Source organism: Cryptomeria japonica, chromosome 8, assembly GCF_030272615.1.
Source record: "Cryptomeria japonica chromosome 8, Sugi_1.0, whole genome shotgun sequence".
In the NCBI taxonomy this organism is placed as follows: domain Eukaryota; kingdom Viridiplantae; phylum Streptophyta; class Pinopsida; order Cupressales; family Cupressaceae; genus Cryptomeria; species Cryptomeria japonica.
Window position 1 is genome coordinate 34,951,807 of NC_081412.1, and position 15,858 is coordinate 34,967,664.

General features: G+C 30.6%; 1 pseudogene; it reads left to right on the top strand.

Annotated features, from left to right (window-relative positions):
• LOC131857491 (sesquiterpene synthase Cad-like) overlaps positions 1-9,566 on the top strand; it is a 39,900-nt pseudogene extending 30,334 nt beyond the window's left edge.
• Positions 9,567-15,858: the final 6,292 nt, after the last annotated feature.

A 15,858-nucleotide genomic window follows, 5' to 3' on the forward strand; every position in this document is an offset into this window, starting at 1 on the left:
GACGAACGTTTTCTACTCTTATAGATACAGAGTCACAAATAAGCATTGCTAAGAGTCATGTCCTACCTTCTATATATTGGAAACCTCAAATGCTCTTAATTAAGGGGCTTGGAGTCATGGAAACTATGATAGAAAAAGCTTGTGACATTCTTGTAAACTTAGGGGATCTGAGTCATCATTGCTCGTTTTGGAAAAATGATGATATAAAAACCGATATCCTCTTGGGTTGGGAATTTTTGAGTCAATTTCAATCTTCTTCTTTTTCTCACACTAGGGTATTCACTAGCAATAAGGAGATTAAACTTATTCATCCTCCTCATAGCATAGATTTTGTTCATATGACCTGATATCATATTTAAGGAATATTTCTGATATTTCTACTATATGTCACTAATTATGTACAATAATAAGGGGATTAAATTTATTCATCCTCCTCGTTCACTGCTACAATTTTGCTGGCTTATGGTTGCCCTTAAGAAAACCCCCCTGCCTTCAATAACGGTTCTTACTTTTGCAAGGTCCACAACTACTAGCAAGACTTACCCTCAATCTTTCATATTTTATACTTTCTCAATAAGATTTGACCAAAATAACGGACAACACATAACACAAATACTTCTATCCAAGAGTCTCACTAAGAACATAGCATAATAGACTCAATTTTTGCTGATGAACTAGATGATTACAACATCTCCATGGCTCTGTGAACACTAACCAAGGCTCTGTGAACAATAACCAGGTTCTGATACCAATTTAAGAGTAAACAATATGCTCTGATACCAAATAAGTGCGAAACAACAATAATTTAAGAGTAAACGGTATGCTCTGATTTCGTTACAATATAATAAGATGGCCATGCTATATAGGTGGTTAGTTGGTTTTTGCCTTTTGGTTCTGTCTCCAGTCTTTGTTTGGTTGTCTGATGGTTTCTAGTGTATTTTGATGTCCTATGTTTTTTGGCTAGATGTACATTCCTCATGCACCCAAAGTGTTGTTGTTTAGAAGATATGTAAAGGTTTGGGCCTTTTATTAATCAAAACTAATATCTAAAATAAAAATTCAATAAATTCTCATTTTGATAAATAGTTTTATCTATTTATTTATAACTAATTATAATTGTACATAACAACCACCTTCATTTATAGTTTCTTAACCTATTTCTCTCAAATACATTTTCAAAACTTAGCCACGTAAATGTCAATAGTATTAAATAAATCTATTGTTCATGTCTCTTCTACTCTAAAATGATAAGTTTGATTAGATTTTGAAAGTATATTTATATCATTGAAACATCCCTCAAGTGAAAGTTATTGAACTATATATATCAAAATATAAATACACATAAAATATTTTCTTTTTCATCAATTATTCAAAATTCAATTGAATATGCATGTTGATCTGATTTAAATCTTACTCCCTTGTATTTTTAGATTTTTCTTCATACAACCCTTTATTTAGGATGTGTTCTCTCCATGTACTTTCCAACCTTTAAAAGATAGATTAAAAAAATAATAATATCTTTTTTTTGAATGTATGCAATAAATCAAAACTATTTTTATAATAGTAGATATATATTGGAATCGTCAAAAAAATCTTGTGCTAATTTTTCAATAATATCATCAAAGAAAAATATGTCAATTAAAACTATGAGAAAGATGTTTCCTTCTAGGATTATCGTATGTATTATAATACTCTTCAACTATTTAATCAAACTTGAATGAAAATCATTATTTCAACACTAAAGTAGATTTAATTACATAGTCATACAACCACTTTACACATTATTAGGGAAGGTGGGTATAGAATTATGTTTGGAATTATTCATAAACTTCATTCATGCATATTTCAAGAATCAATTTCATATGTGATATTTTAATACTTGCATGCCTCCCATCTTGAAAATCTACACTTCAATGGATTTTTCATAATATATTCAACCTATACAATTAAAATCATAAGACATTGTGTTAATTTTAAAATTGCTAAAATAAATTAACTTTGGAAGACATAGACACCACAAGTTGAAACAATAAATGGGGCCTCATTCAAGGATCACCTCTTTGTTCAAGTGGCAAGATTACTTAACTATTATGCAAGATTGAAAATCAAAGTCATGATTAATTTGTTATTTTGAAAAAAATTCATATATAATAACTTTTGAATACTAACATTCATGACGTTGGATCAATTAAAGAGAATTCTTTTGGTGAACTAACTCAAAGGTCCATAAGAATCATAACTCACATGGAATAATTAAAATTTATTTTACATTAAAATCAAACTTAACAAAAGAATTATTGAACATACAATCTAAATATTTATCTATGTATAGATCAAGTTTAACTGTTTTTATATTATTATAATCTAGTGGCAAGTCTAAATTTTGTATGTCACAAACATTGAGTTCAATTATTTATATGTTAAAAACATTAAATCTTTTCATACAATATTAAATTTTTTTGCAATTAATAGAATTGTAGTTTCAAGTTATCTATTAACTTTTAGCTTTTTCCACATATATTTGTTCATTGGAAGATCTTCTCCACTTAAAAGAAATATGTGATTATCAATATGAGCTTAATAGGCTTCTTAATTTGGATTCTTCTTCTTTAGAATAATCAAGATAAATGCATTATCCATTTTCATCTTGAAAGTTCAAAAAAACTATTTCTTGAATAATTTAATATTAATAATACATATAAATACATAAGAAAACTTCCAGCTGGTTTGAATTAAACATAAGGAGAATAAAATAGTAAATAAATTTCTTGGGATACATAATATCTATTAAAATAAAGAACTTGGAATTTCAAAATAATAGTGTTGAGATCAATAATAAGATTATCCCCCCACAAAAATACCCTTTTATGACCATATAAAATCATATGAAATATTTATGAATCACAAATCTTAACAAATTTTAATAAAGAAATTTTAATTATGGACTTCTCATTTAATATAGTACGTAAGAAATATGATGGAATGTTTATAAAGAAACCAATCACATTTAATATAGTACGTAAGAAATATGATGGAATGTTTATAAAGAAACCAATCACAAAGTGTGTTTCACATCTGAACTACCTTTCATAACAAATATATGAGTTAATTATTTATGTCAGATGAGCCTTTCAATGTGTGATTTGGGTGTATTCATAAATAATATTAATTTCAAGGATTAAAATGTTAAAAGTTAGACAAATCAAAATCTCTTTTTATAGTAGAGAAAAATGTACATAAGTTGATTGGATTGTAATGAAAGATTTTTTAATAAAATTCACAAGGCTAAAGTAATTTATGGGATTGTAGAGCAGTACCAAATCCTTCCAAAAATTTTGATCTCCTTTTCAAATTAGATTTTCTACATTGAATTTTGATGATGAAATTTGAAGTTTTGTCCACCTTTTGCTTTTTGAAACAAAATATTTATATTATCAATTTTCATTGACATATGGCGATGGTGTTATTGACATTGACATATGTCGTATTTCAGTCATAAAGCTGAAGTTGTACAGAAATATGAGATTTTTATCTAGGTTGATTTTTTCATAGAATTTTGTGGTTTGTTATGTAAGTGGGTGAATTAATGATAAATTTTATTTCTTTTGGTAGACACATCTCTCAGCGTTCTCTTTTTTTAAGCAGCAATAAATAAATAAAATGCTGTGATGAGAGTAAAAAGAAAAGATAGTGACTAAGGGCAGAGATAAAGACAATGAAAAAGGTAGCAATGCAGACTAATTGAAGGTAGATATACGAGGTTATCAACAACAGCAGTCATGTGGAGTAATTCAAGTTTGAAGAACAGAGATTAAAATCATTGAAAAGGCAATAATAATTTGTTATATCAAGCAGTGATTATAGGTCTAAAAGGACAGCAATATTATATTAAATAGCAATAATCAATATATTAAAAGGTGGCAGAAATTATAGTCAATATTAAAGTTAAAGACCAAGGGATAAGAAAATTAATGTCCATTTAAATAGGACATCGTCTTTCAAACGGGATGCATCTCTCCATTAGCAAATCATATCTCTTGCACACCCTTTGACTTTGATCACATGCTTTGAAGAGAAATAAGGTCAGGTTGATAACCCTATTATCATTTCCCCTCAAATAAATACTAGAAATTAGTGTTTCAGTAGCGAACTCCCTAGTTTGGAGTTTCTAGAGAGGGTTTTGAAACCCAAAACTTGTTGATACGTCAGCGCATAGTTGATCATGTAAGTCCCTCAATGGATAAGTTAGATAATGATCGCTTCTAGGATATCAATAAAATAATTTCAAAAGAACAAATGATTGAAATGGTGGATTAGGTACTCATTAAAGAGGGCTTCAAGATATTTGATCAAATGGTTACGGAAGATTTTTAAAAAAATTTGGATTATGATTTTGTTTATGATGGGAAATGAGGTGTTTAGTAGTCTAATTATATGAATTAGGATCAAAACTCATTCACAACCAAATTATATTAAGGGGAATAAGATTCAATAGGCTCAAACTCAAACCTATTGGAAAGGGTTAAGCACAAATTAGATCTTCACTCTCTTTTGTTGAGTTGAAAATGATTTTGGAATGGTATGAATTATGGCCAATGATGTAAAATTGAGATAAATTAGAATGGACAAACAATTTTAGAATAGATATGTAGGCATTAGGTACATATTTGGAGATGGGAAGCAAACAAGAATCTAAATATGAAATTTGGGCACAAAAATGTGGGTCAATGTTGCTAGGTGATCTTGATCTAGAAGTGTTAGATGGGGATATCAAAAATAGTTTTGGGGTCAGGATGTCGCTCAAAATATGTCCCTGAGGTTTTATCAGGAAATTGTCGGTCACTATTGCTAGGAAACCTTGACCTAGGATTTTGGCTTCTTCAGAATCTATTCTTGTGTGTCTGAGACTGCTCTTTTTGAATTTGTATTTTCTCTCTCTATAATATGTCGCTACACACACAAATAAAGGAAAATTCATATTAGCCTGACAGGGTTTGCCCAATTTCATTGCCATTTTCTTTTAAATCTTTTGGTAGTTCCTCATTATAGTTTTTATGAATAAAATATAGTCAAATCCAATCCCTTACTTCATGACATAATAGAAAATTTGATGTTCTTATCTACATCCTAAAGCCATAATTTAATATATTTTAATCTCAAAATAAAAATCTTCTCCAACTAATAGCTCTACATGTTTGACCATTAGTGCTTTTTATTTGTGCACAAAACATTTTTAATTGAGATAAAATTCAAGGATTTATAGGTTCTAGGCCTTGTGCGCACAATCAATAGGTGCATTTTGCTCTAGGTGACACTCTATTCATTTTCTTTGTAAAAACCCTCAAGAAAAATGAGAAGGGGTTTGTTGATTTAAAACTATGATATCATGTTGAATTTATAAAAGAACTTATGTGCAACAATCGAACTAGGAAGACTAAAAAGCGTCCCCAAGAGAGAATAGAAAAAAAATGCTATACTGATTAAAAATAATGAATATATTATTGCTACAATATAATAAGATGACCATGCTATATAGGCAAGTATATAACTATAGATCTATCTAAAATCATGATAAGTATCTTAATCAGATGATATGAGATACAAAAGGTAAACAACCTAAGTAACATTAAATAACTATGTGTGAATATGTACTATAGTGAACCTAGCTAGATAACATGTACCTTGTTTGCACCAACAATCGTGACCTTACTTTATATATTCCATTATCTTTTTGTGATCATTATCTTTCCTTTAGACCATCTTCATATTATCATTTTACCTATATTTGGGGAAATCATCTTTAGGCACACTTTATTTTCATGCTCATTTTTTATTTATTTATTCTTACATGCTTATTTGCATTTAATTTATTACATACTCATTATACATAAATGACTCTTATCTAACCTTAAATGTCCATTCACACTTAATGATTTCTCTAGAGGGAAACCTTTTATCTTGATTCTTATCTCCAACAAATATGATCTCACATGTTTGTGATTTTTTTACATGCTCACATCTATTTTTTATTGTTTTTTATTTTTATCATTAATATTATTTCGGTAACATGTTTCCCTCTCCTCTAATTCAATTAATACTAAGTATGCATCCAACTAGAAGAAAACATATATTATCGTATAATTTTTTTATTTTAAGATTTAAAATAATTTCTTGCAATAGATAGAGCCTCACCACTATATTCAAAAGGAGATTGACCACATGACATGTCTTCAACATAATAAGATTTATTTTATTGCACCAACATATGGAGTTGTATCAAATTCAATGGCTACATCATATGAATCTTTATCATGTGCCATATCACATGGATTTTTCATCATATTGCCACATCATATGAAATTTTATCAAAGTGCCATATCACATGGATTTTTATGCATCACACAACACCATAATGAACTACCATAATTCTTAGAATATTTTTAAATCATTCTCTCTTTGCTTCAGTTTTCCTAGATAGTTAGAGAAACTTCTAATTTATGCTTATTTTGATCAAGTGGTAGATCCTACTCACTGCATGATTTTGTTCTATTATAAAATTTTGATGGAACCTTTGTATAAAGGAAAGCACAAGAGGAATTTATAAATAGTTTTTTACTTTATACATATTAATATCCTTTTATGAATATCTAAGTATTTACTTTTCGTGTTGGCTAACAGTATACTTGCATGTTGATTTTAGAGAATTTACATGAACATCAAAACAAAAATAAATATAATATGTTCAATGCCATTTCACATTAGTTTCATTTGTGGGAACATCTTAGTGTAGGAAAATATTGACAAGTGGGATATGCTTGTGCTTATCATGGTTCATGGCTTGATTGTTGTCCATTTCTATTTCATTCTTATTTGAAGGAAACTCAATATATTTTCTATTTATTCGTCCTTACTTGCACTTATTGCTATACATACTATCCTTAGTTCAACATCATTATCTCATCCCTTTGATTTATTTCTCTGTCAACTATGAGGGATTAACCTAATTCAATCGTAAGGTGCACAAGAATGTTCCAAAATTGAAATCTTCAAATTCAAATAGTAACTTTCTCTTTCTGATCTACTAATTGTTATGAAAGAACTCAACACATATTTGTTTCATTTATTATTTTATGATATTTAAAGATAAATAATGTTCAACTAATTATCATTAGAAAAAAATTAGAAAACCATATTATTGATCTCAACACAACTGCTTTAGGATTCCAAATTCTTCGTCTCAATGGATATTTTGTGTCTCCAAGTAATTTACTTTCTATTTTTTCCTTCATCTGTTGTAATTCATTTAACGTTCTAGACAAATGTAGAATCTTAGGTCAAGGGATCAGTTTCTATGTTTCTACATTTATTTCTAATATTGTTACTTCACAGATGCTTTTCAGAACTTCCAAGATGAAATGGGACAAATCATTTATCTTGAGAACTCTAAAGAAGATGAATCCAAATTAAGAAGTCTATTGAGTTTATATCGAGCTTCAGAGATTTGTTTTCCAGAGGAGAATATCTTGAATCAAGCCAAAATCTTTGCTTCTACATGCCTACGACAAGCAATTCAAGAAAACCAGGAGTCAATGAACAAAAGCCAACTTCTAGTAGAGGCAAGCATTAATTAAAAAACAACTTTAGTAGCCCTTTATAAGATTGTGTTTTGAACATACGGGCAATATCGAATTCAATGGTTGTGGCATGAAAAATTTAGGCATATTACTAGATTATGAGAATATAAAAATAGTAAGATTTATCTTTTACATAGAAAAAACCTTAGATGACATTCCTTACTGATTTTATTAAATTTCATCTTTGCTAGTTATTCCACGTGAATAAGGGTCCTTGTGGATATTTGAATTGCTTAAAAATAGATTTTCTTTATCTAGTTCATCATTAATGTGATTAAATGTTAAATTTTTTTCTTAACATAAAAAATTCAATTGTTTTTTAGGGCTTGGACCTTTCTTTCTGTCATAGTATAAATTCATCTTACGATTGGACAAAATAGGTAGTCCTCTGATAAGGATTCATTTGTTCTTTCAATTTGTAGTTTGTACATGCATTCTTAAGTTATCAATTTATTTTAGTAATTGTTAAAATTAATAGTAATCTTATCTAATTTTGATTATATAGGTTGAATATGTTATGAAATATCCATGGAAGTGTAGAGTCCCTAGATGGGAGGCATGGAACTATATCAAAATATTTAGGCAAGACATTAATTCTTCAATGTGCATGATAGGAGTTTATGAGTAAGTTTAAACATCATTTCATATCCACCTTTCTTAATAATTTGAATAGTAAGATTTCATTCAATTGTGCTTAATATAAATTTATTCATTTTTCTTCTTCATGCAAGAATATCATATCGTCTAACTAACCAAATTTAGTCTATTAATTAGTAATATTATTTTTTACTTTTTCTTTCAGAATGTCAAGTAATAGAAGAAAGAAGATTTTGGAATTGGCAATACTAGATTTTAACATTTTGCAAGATCAACACCATTTTGAGCTCAAAATGTTATCCAAGTAAGGGAACTATGTAGAACTCTATCCTTGTTTTAGTAAATTTCAAATTAATCTAGTTTAGAGTTCATTATATTCCTGAAAATGCTAATAGGATCAAATATTTTGATTTTCGCAAAAATGGGTGCACTCATTACTCTTCTTGATGATATTTTTGACACTTATGGAACCATCGATGAGCTTGTACCTTTGGCAACAACTTTGATCGAGTATGTTAGTATATTATACAATATGTTATTATCACAACCTTTTCTTGTATAATTTGATATTACTTATGTATATGTTATTTATTATAATTCTGATGTTAGGTGGGACATGTCAATGATGAATCACCTTCCAGAATATATGAAAATATGTTTCCAATTTGCCTACAAAACATACGTGGAAATAGCTACTGAGGCAGAGAAGATACATGGTCCACATGTGCAAAAATGGATGCATGATAATGTAAGTAATTTGATTGTAACCAAATTTAATTGAGTTTAAATATTAAAAAAAATTAGTACATTTTAATTTTGTTTAAAATTATTTTTTACTATAAATCTAATGGTATATTCTTGATTTTAAATTGAAGTGGAAGACCATTATTTTGGCACAAATTCAAGATGTGGAATGGATTGCTAAAAATTATCATCCAAATTTGACTGAATATTTACAAAGTTCAGTACCATCTACGACAGTTCCAGTGCTCTCATTATTTCCCATGCTTTTAATTGACACATTTTTCCATGATGATATTATTAAAAAAATTAATAAGTTCCAAAGTTGTGTTGCATGGGGCTGTCGGCTGGTTGATGACTCCAGAGATTTTCAGGTACATATCCACTATTATGTGAATATTGTTGATTCATTATCTATGAAGTATACATTCTAATAGAAAAATTAGATAAATATTTATTTTCCATGATTTTTTGAAGGATGAGAAAGAACATGGAGAGAATGCATCGTGGATAGAGTGTTATACGAAGGACAATCCTGGAACCACAAGGGAGCAAACTTTAGATCATGTTAATATGCTTATCAAGTTAAATTGAAAAAAAAAAAAAGAAAGGAAGAAAAATACAGGCGACTTCTCTATGCTCATATTCGAGGGGTTTTGGTGAGAAACTTCTATTTGAAATCTTATATGTTTGATGGTAAAATTATACCACATACCAACTCAATCCATATCCCAAAAAAAATTTGTATTGATATTATAGCCGTTTTGGTACTCAATCCATACCCACTTTACTTAGATTAATAATGAAGAAATGATAAATTTACCCACTTTTAATACACTATTAGCCTCTTTGATTGATGCCCGTGTATTTTATAGTTAATGTTCAAATAGGTGTTTCTTGGTATACAATTTATCTTCCTAGGAAACCTTTTTCTTTTCAATATCATGATATTATATGTTTTTTAGAAAAATATGTTAATTTTTTTATATAATTTTCCATTCAGATATATCTTCACCACATCCTATCTTAAGGTGCTCAAATAATCACCATAATCCTATATGCAGGCACATCCTTGTGACTCACATTAAATCATTACCTTTATTATATGCTACAATTATCATAGTTTTAATGGTTCAAGTCTTCAGAGGCATTGCTATATTTGTTGATATAGTTAGGTACTCTAAGAGGTTTAATGCATGTTGAAAGAATAAAATACTATTTATTTTCTCTTTATTCATTTTGATTGGAAAAACTAGACTAAAAATCTGTGGCTTTCAAAAGAAAGTATTATTTTTGTTGATACAATTAGGAATACATTTTAAGGTGATAATAATCTTCACCATTGCAAAACCCTGTCAAATGAAATTTTACTTCCCATGTAATTAAATACAAATACAAGTTATTTTGTTTTGACTGAAAAACTAAGCTAAAAATCTGTGGCTTTCAAAAGAAAGTATTATTTTTGTTGATACAATTAGGAATACATTTTAAGGTGATAATAACCTTCACCATTGCAACTCCCCACGAAATGAAATTTTACTTCCCATGTAATTAAATACAAATACAAAGTATTATAAAAAAGTAAAAAACAATTTCAAAACATCATCCAAATTCCAAGAATTGAAGTGGGTGTTAAACAGTACAAATCCTAAAACCCTCACATAAATTTTTAAACAACAAAATATTGATTTGATATAAAGTAAATGTAATACCATTTTGGCAATTGGCTTCTAAGATGCTTGGAGAATAGAATGGATGCTAAAAAGACTCAGATGAAGGCTCCACATTTTTTCCCTGCACCTTATACTATTTGCGTGAATGGTCGTCGTACTAAAATCTCCCATAACGATAGAAAAGAGCAGTAGTAAATGACATTAAACAAATAAAAACTAGTGAGAAAAAGGTTCATCTCAAGTTCATTGATGATTAATAAATTTTAATATCAGGCAAAAACCTAAAATTTTCAATCTGAAGAAAACTAGCCGAAAATGTGATGGGAGTGACAATTTTCTAGGCTAAAAGTGTTCTCCATTTGGTGGAATTGATTATGTGTTGCATTGATGTTTTGTCATTGATGTCAACACTAGCTCTTTGGATGCTTTACCGGCACCCTTCTAGTCCTAGTAGGTTGAGTAGTTTTTTGTTAACTTGGATCTCGCATGATCTAGTTAACTCCAGCATAATCTGGTGATGGAATTGACTTGTTCATAATGCTTATACTCATTTTTGGTCAGTTGGTTTCGGTCTGGTGATTGGATGCTATGAAGATTGGTTTCTGGTGAGGGTGAGGGTTTCACTGGCAGAGCCTTTAGTGGAGATCTTTGATGCATTACATAATTGGTGTTGATGCAGCTTCTGATAGAGTTTCAGGATGCTATTGGTGATCATGTTCGAGACTTGGCATTTGGAGATCATTGCTGAATCGTGTGAACCTATACTTGGTCCCGGTTGATCTAGCTTATGGACCAACATTGATGTAATGTATGGATAGGACCTATTGATGTATTTCTGGGATGTCTTATGTGTTGGATATTATTTGTTTGGCCTAAGGTCGACATGGTTTGTAATTATGTAATTAGTTTATTTTCTGGTGTCAGACTTGATTGTTTATGGTCGAGGGTTTATATATAGAGATGTAAGATCTCATTGTAGATCATCATGGTTATTGTAAGAGGTCATGGTCAAGGATTGTAATGGGCGAATCATGTAATATCATTTAGAAAGAAGAGTTGGTTGATCATTGGAGATCGAATTGGGTTTATGAAATAGGATTTAGTCCTTCGGTATTGAGCTTAACCAGAACTATACTCAGGCATAGGAGATGCTGTCATTTGCAGTTCAACACTTCTCCAGATTGTAGTCTAGATTTGTATGTAGTTAGTGAGATTCCTTTTGTGATGAGCAGTGTGCTCTAGGTTGTTGGTCCTCCTAGAAGTGCAGACCCCTTCATTGTAAATTCACATACTTACTATAGAAGTATTATCTAAGTGTGGGTAGGCTTCCCACTGTGGTTTTTCCTTTACCAGGTTTTCCACGTACAAATCTTGGTGTTGTGTGGATGGCTTTTATTCTATGATTATTGTTTATGCTTAATTGGATTAACTATTATTCTGGTATTATTGTTTTGGGTTTTGATATTGTTGTTTTAAATTGCTAAAGCTTCTAGTAATCTGTGATAACTGATTCACACCCCCCAACTCTCAGTTGTCTTATGGTTATTTGAACTGTCTAACAATTGGTATCAGAGCTTTGGCCCTCTTTGCAGAAAGCTTAATAGCTTGAGGAAGATCCTATGGTGACTAACAGTTCAAGTTCATCCAGTTCTTCTAGAGCTATCTTTCAAAGATATATATCGAGGCTTGAAGGAACAAACTATACAGTATGGAAGATTCAGATGGAGACTCATATGAGATGTCTTGGCAAGGAGATTTGGGAGATCTCACAGAATGGTGTCACATGCTATAATCAGGGATCTGATAATCCTCCTCCGGCAAACCTGGACAACGATCTTGAGAATGATTGTAGAGCAAGAGAAGCCCTCTTGTGTGCACTTTCTGATCAGCAAATAATGGGATTAACTGACAAATCATCTAGAAAGGCTATATGGGATAAGTTGCAAACTCTTAATGAAGGTGACCCTACCATGAAGATTGCTAAACTTGATGGTTACCAGATGAGATATGAAAACCTAAAGATGGAAGAAGATGAAAGGATTAATGCATTCATGGAGAGGGTAAATGAGATTACTATGTGAATTCAATGTTGTGGTGGAAATCTGATCGAAGATGAAATTATTTCTAAAGTCCCGAGAGCTCGACCACCGGCTTACAAAATGAAGGCTACTGCTATCAATGAGCTGAGAACAATGGATAATGCATCTATCAACAAAGATATCCTGGTTTGGAAACTATCTTCTTTTGAGCTTGAAAAATTTGGACCTTCAGGAGTTGTGAAGACTGAACCTGCTTTTCATGCATCTACATATGCAATTTGGTAAGCAAGACTGGAAACCTTTATATGCAAAAAAGTTAGAATATATGAAGAGAGAAGATGATGAGTTTGAGAAAGTATTTGAAGCACTATTTGCTACAAGAGTACCGAAAGGACCAGTAGGAAGTAAGTATGAAGGATAAGAACCTTTTAAATGTTTTACATGTAATAAGATTGGTCATTTTGCATCTAGATGTCCTAAAAGGAATTCAAGATTTGAAGAAAGAGTTAAAAGATCATTTAAACCTAACCCTAGATATCAGAACAAGTATAGATTCAAGAAAAACAGAGATAAATCATGCTACATAGCGGATGAAGAAGGCATTACTGATTCAAATGATGAACCAGAAGAAGACTCTACTAGTGGATCTAGCAATGGGAAAGAATGGGTATTCTTGGCTATCAAGGAAGATGATCCAGCACTAGAAGATAATGTACCTGAGGAAAAGGAACTTGTCGCTAAAATTGAGGATAAGGATGAATGGGTAATTGATAGTGGTTGTTCACATCATATGACTGGAGATAAAGGGAAGTTTCTGTCTTTGCAAGAAATTGATAGTGGACTAGTTAGATTTGGAGATGACAAGGCATGTATGATCAAGGGAAAAAGAACTACATCATTGGATGGTAAGAACAATACTGACAATATTTATTATGTTGAAGGTTTGAAGCATAATCTTTTGAGTGTAGGACAATTGGTAGACAAGGGATTTCAATTACAGTTCAAGGATGGAAAGTGCAAAATCATTAATAGATCTGGCTTGGAGATTGCAACCGGTACATAGACAAAAGGTAACATATTTCATTTGAACTCCAGTGAGAAGACATGTTTGATTACACAGATTGATGAGAGATGGTTATGGCATAAAAGGTTGTGTCATGTGAATTTTTATTGCATTGTGAAGATCAGTTCAACTAAGGCATTTAGGGATATACCTAAGATTATGAATCCCTATAATCCAATATGTAAAGAATGTCAAATGGGTAAACAACTCAAAACCTCTTTTAGGAATATACAAGATAAATCAAATGATGTTATTGATCATATTTATACTAATTTGTGTGGCCCTGCTCGAGTCAAATATTTTCATGGTGATAGATATTTCATGCTATTCATTGATGATTATTCTAGAATGATGTGGGTTACTTTTTTTAGAGAAAAATCTGAAGCATTTGAAAAGTTTAAAATCTTTAAGGATAAAGTGGAAACTGAGATAGGATTGAAGATTAAATGTTTTAGATCAAATCATGGTGGAGAATTCACTTCCGATGAGTTTAATAACTTTTGTAACAAGCATGATATAAGAAGATAATTTTTTGCTCCCCGGACACCTCAGCAGAATGGAGTTGTGGAAAGGAAAAACATAACTATCTTGGATGCTACTAGAACAATAATGATGGAAGCTATTCTACCTCATATCTATTGGAGACAAGCAGTAAGTACAGTGGTTTATACATTCAACAAAGTACATATCAAAGGAGAAACTAGTAAGACACCTTATGAATTATGGTTTGGCAATACACCTATAGTTAAGTATTTCATAATTTTTGGTAGCAAATGTTATATCAAGAGAGATGATACTACTGGTAAATTTGATCCTAGAAGTGATGAAGGCATGTTTCCTAGTTATTCTAATGAAAGCAAAGCATATAGATGTTATAACAAGAGATTGCATAAAATAGTGGAGAGTGCTAATGTCAAAGTAGATGAGCTGAGAAAAAGTCAAATCAGAATTTATGAAAAGGAATCGGCAGTGGAAATGATAATATCTGAACCGGTAGCACCTTTACCAGAACAAAGAGTTGAACCATTTACTCCAGAAACATCATAAGATTCTATAGTAGCTGAAGAATAGGGAAGAGGAATAGAGAGTCAGAAGACTCCTAGGTATGTGAGATTGAATCATTCTGAAGATCAAATCATTGGGGATAAAAACAATGGAGTGATGACTAGAAGAAGACTGGAAACTAATGAGGTATGTTTAATTTCACAAGTTTAACTAGTATCACTAATTGAGGCATGTAAAGATGAACATTGGTTAAAATCTATGGAAGAATAATTAGATCATATTGAGAAAAATAACACATGGACTTTGGTTCCCCAGCCTAAAAATAAAAATGTCATTGGAACTAAATGGATTTTTAGAAATAAATTGAATGGGGATGGTAAACTTATAAGGAATAAGGCTAGATTGGTTGGTAAAGGATATTCTTAGAATGAAAGAATTGACTATGGAGAAACTTTTGCATCGGTAGCTAGGATTGAAGTTGTAAGATTATTTCTTGCCTATGCTGCTTATAAAAACTACAAGGTTTATCAGATGGATGTTAAATGTGAATTATTGAATGGGGATCTTGATGAGGAAGTTTATATTGAGCAACCTAATGGTTTTTCACTATCAGATGATACTGATATGGTTTGTAGGTTAAGGAAAGCTTTATATGGACTGAAATAAGCACCTCGAGCTTGGTATGCAAGGTTGGATAAATATCTTTTGAAGCTTGGTTTAACTAAGGGTAGTGGTGATAGTAACATATATATATTATAAAATCACTGATGATGATATACTGATTGTTGAAGTATTTGTTGATGACATTATTTTTGGAGGTGAAGATTAAATTATGCATAGAATTTTCTAAGAACATGGAGAAAGAATTTCAGATGTCTATGATTGGTGAGATAAAAAAAATCTTAATTTTGTAGATTACTCAAACTGACAAACTAAATATGATAAGGAATTGTTGAAGAAATTTGCTATGGGAGATTCTAAACAGGTAAGTACACCTATGGTTACCAGCGAAAAATTGACAAGGAAAGATGTTTTTACATTGATAAATCCTACAAGATACAAATATATGATTGGAGGTCTATTTTATTTGACGCAAAATAGACCTG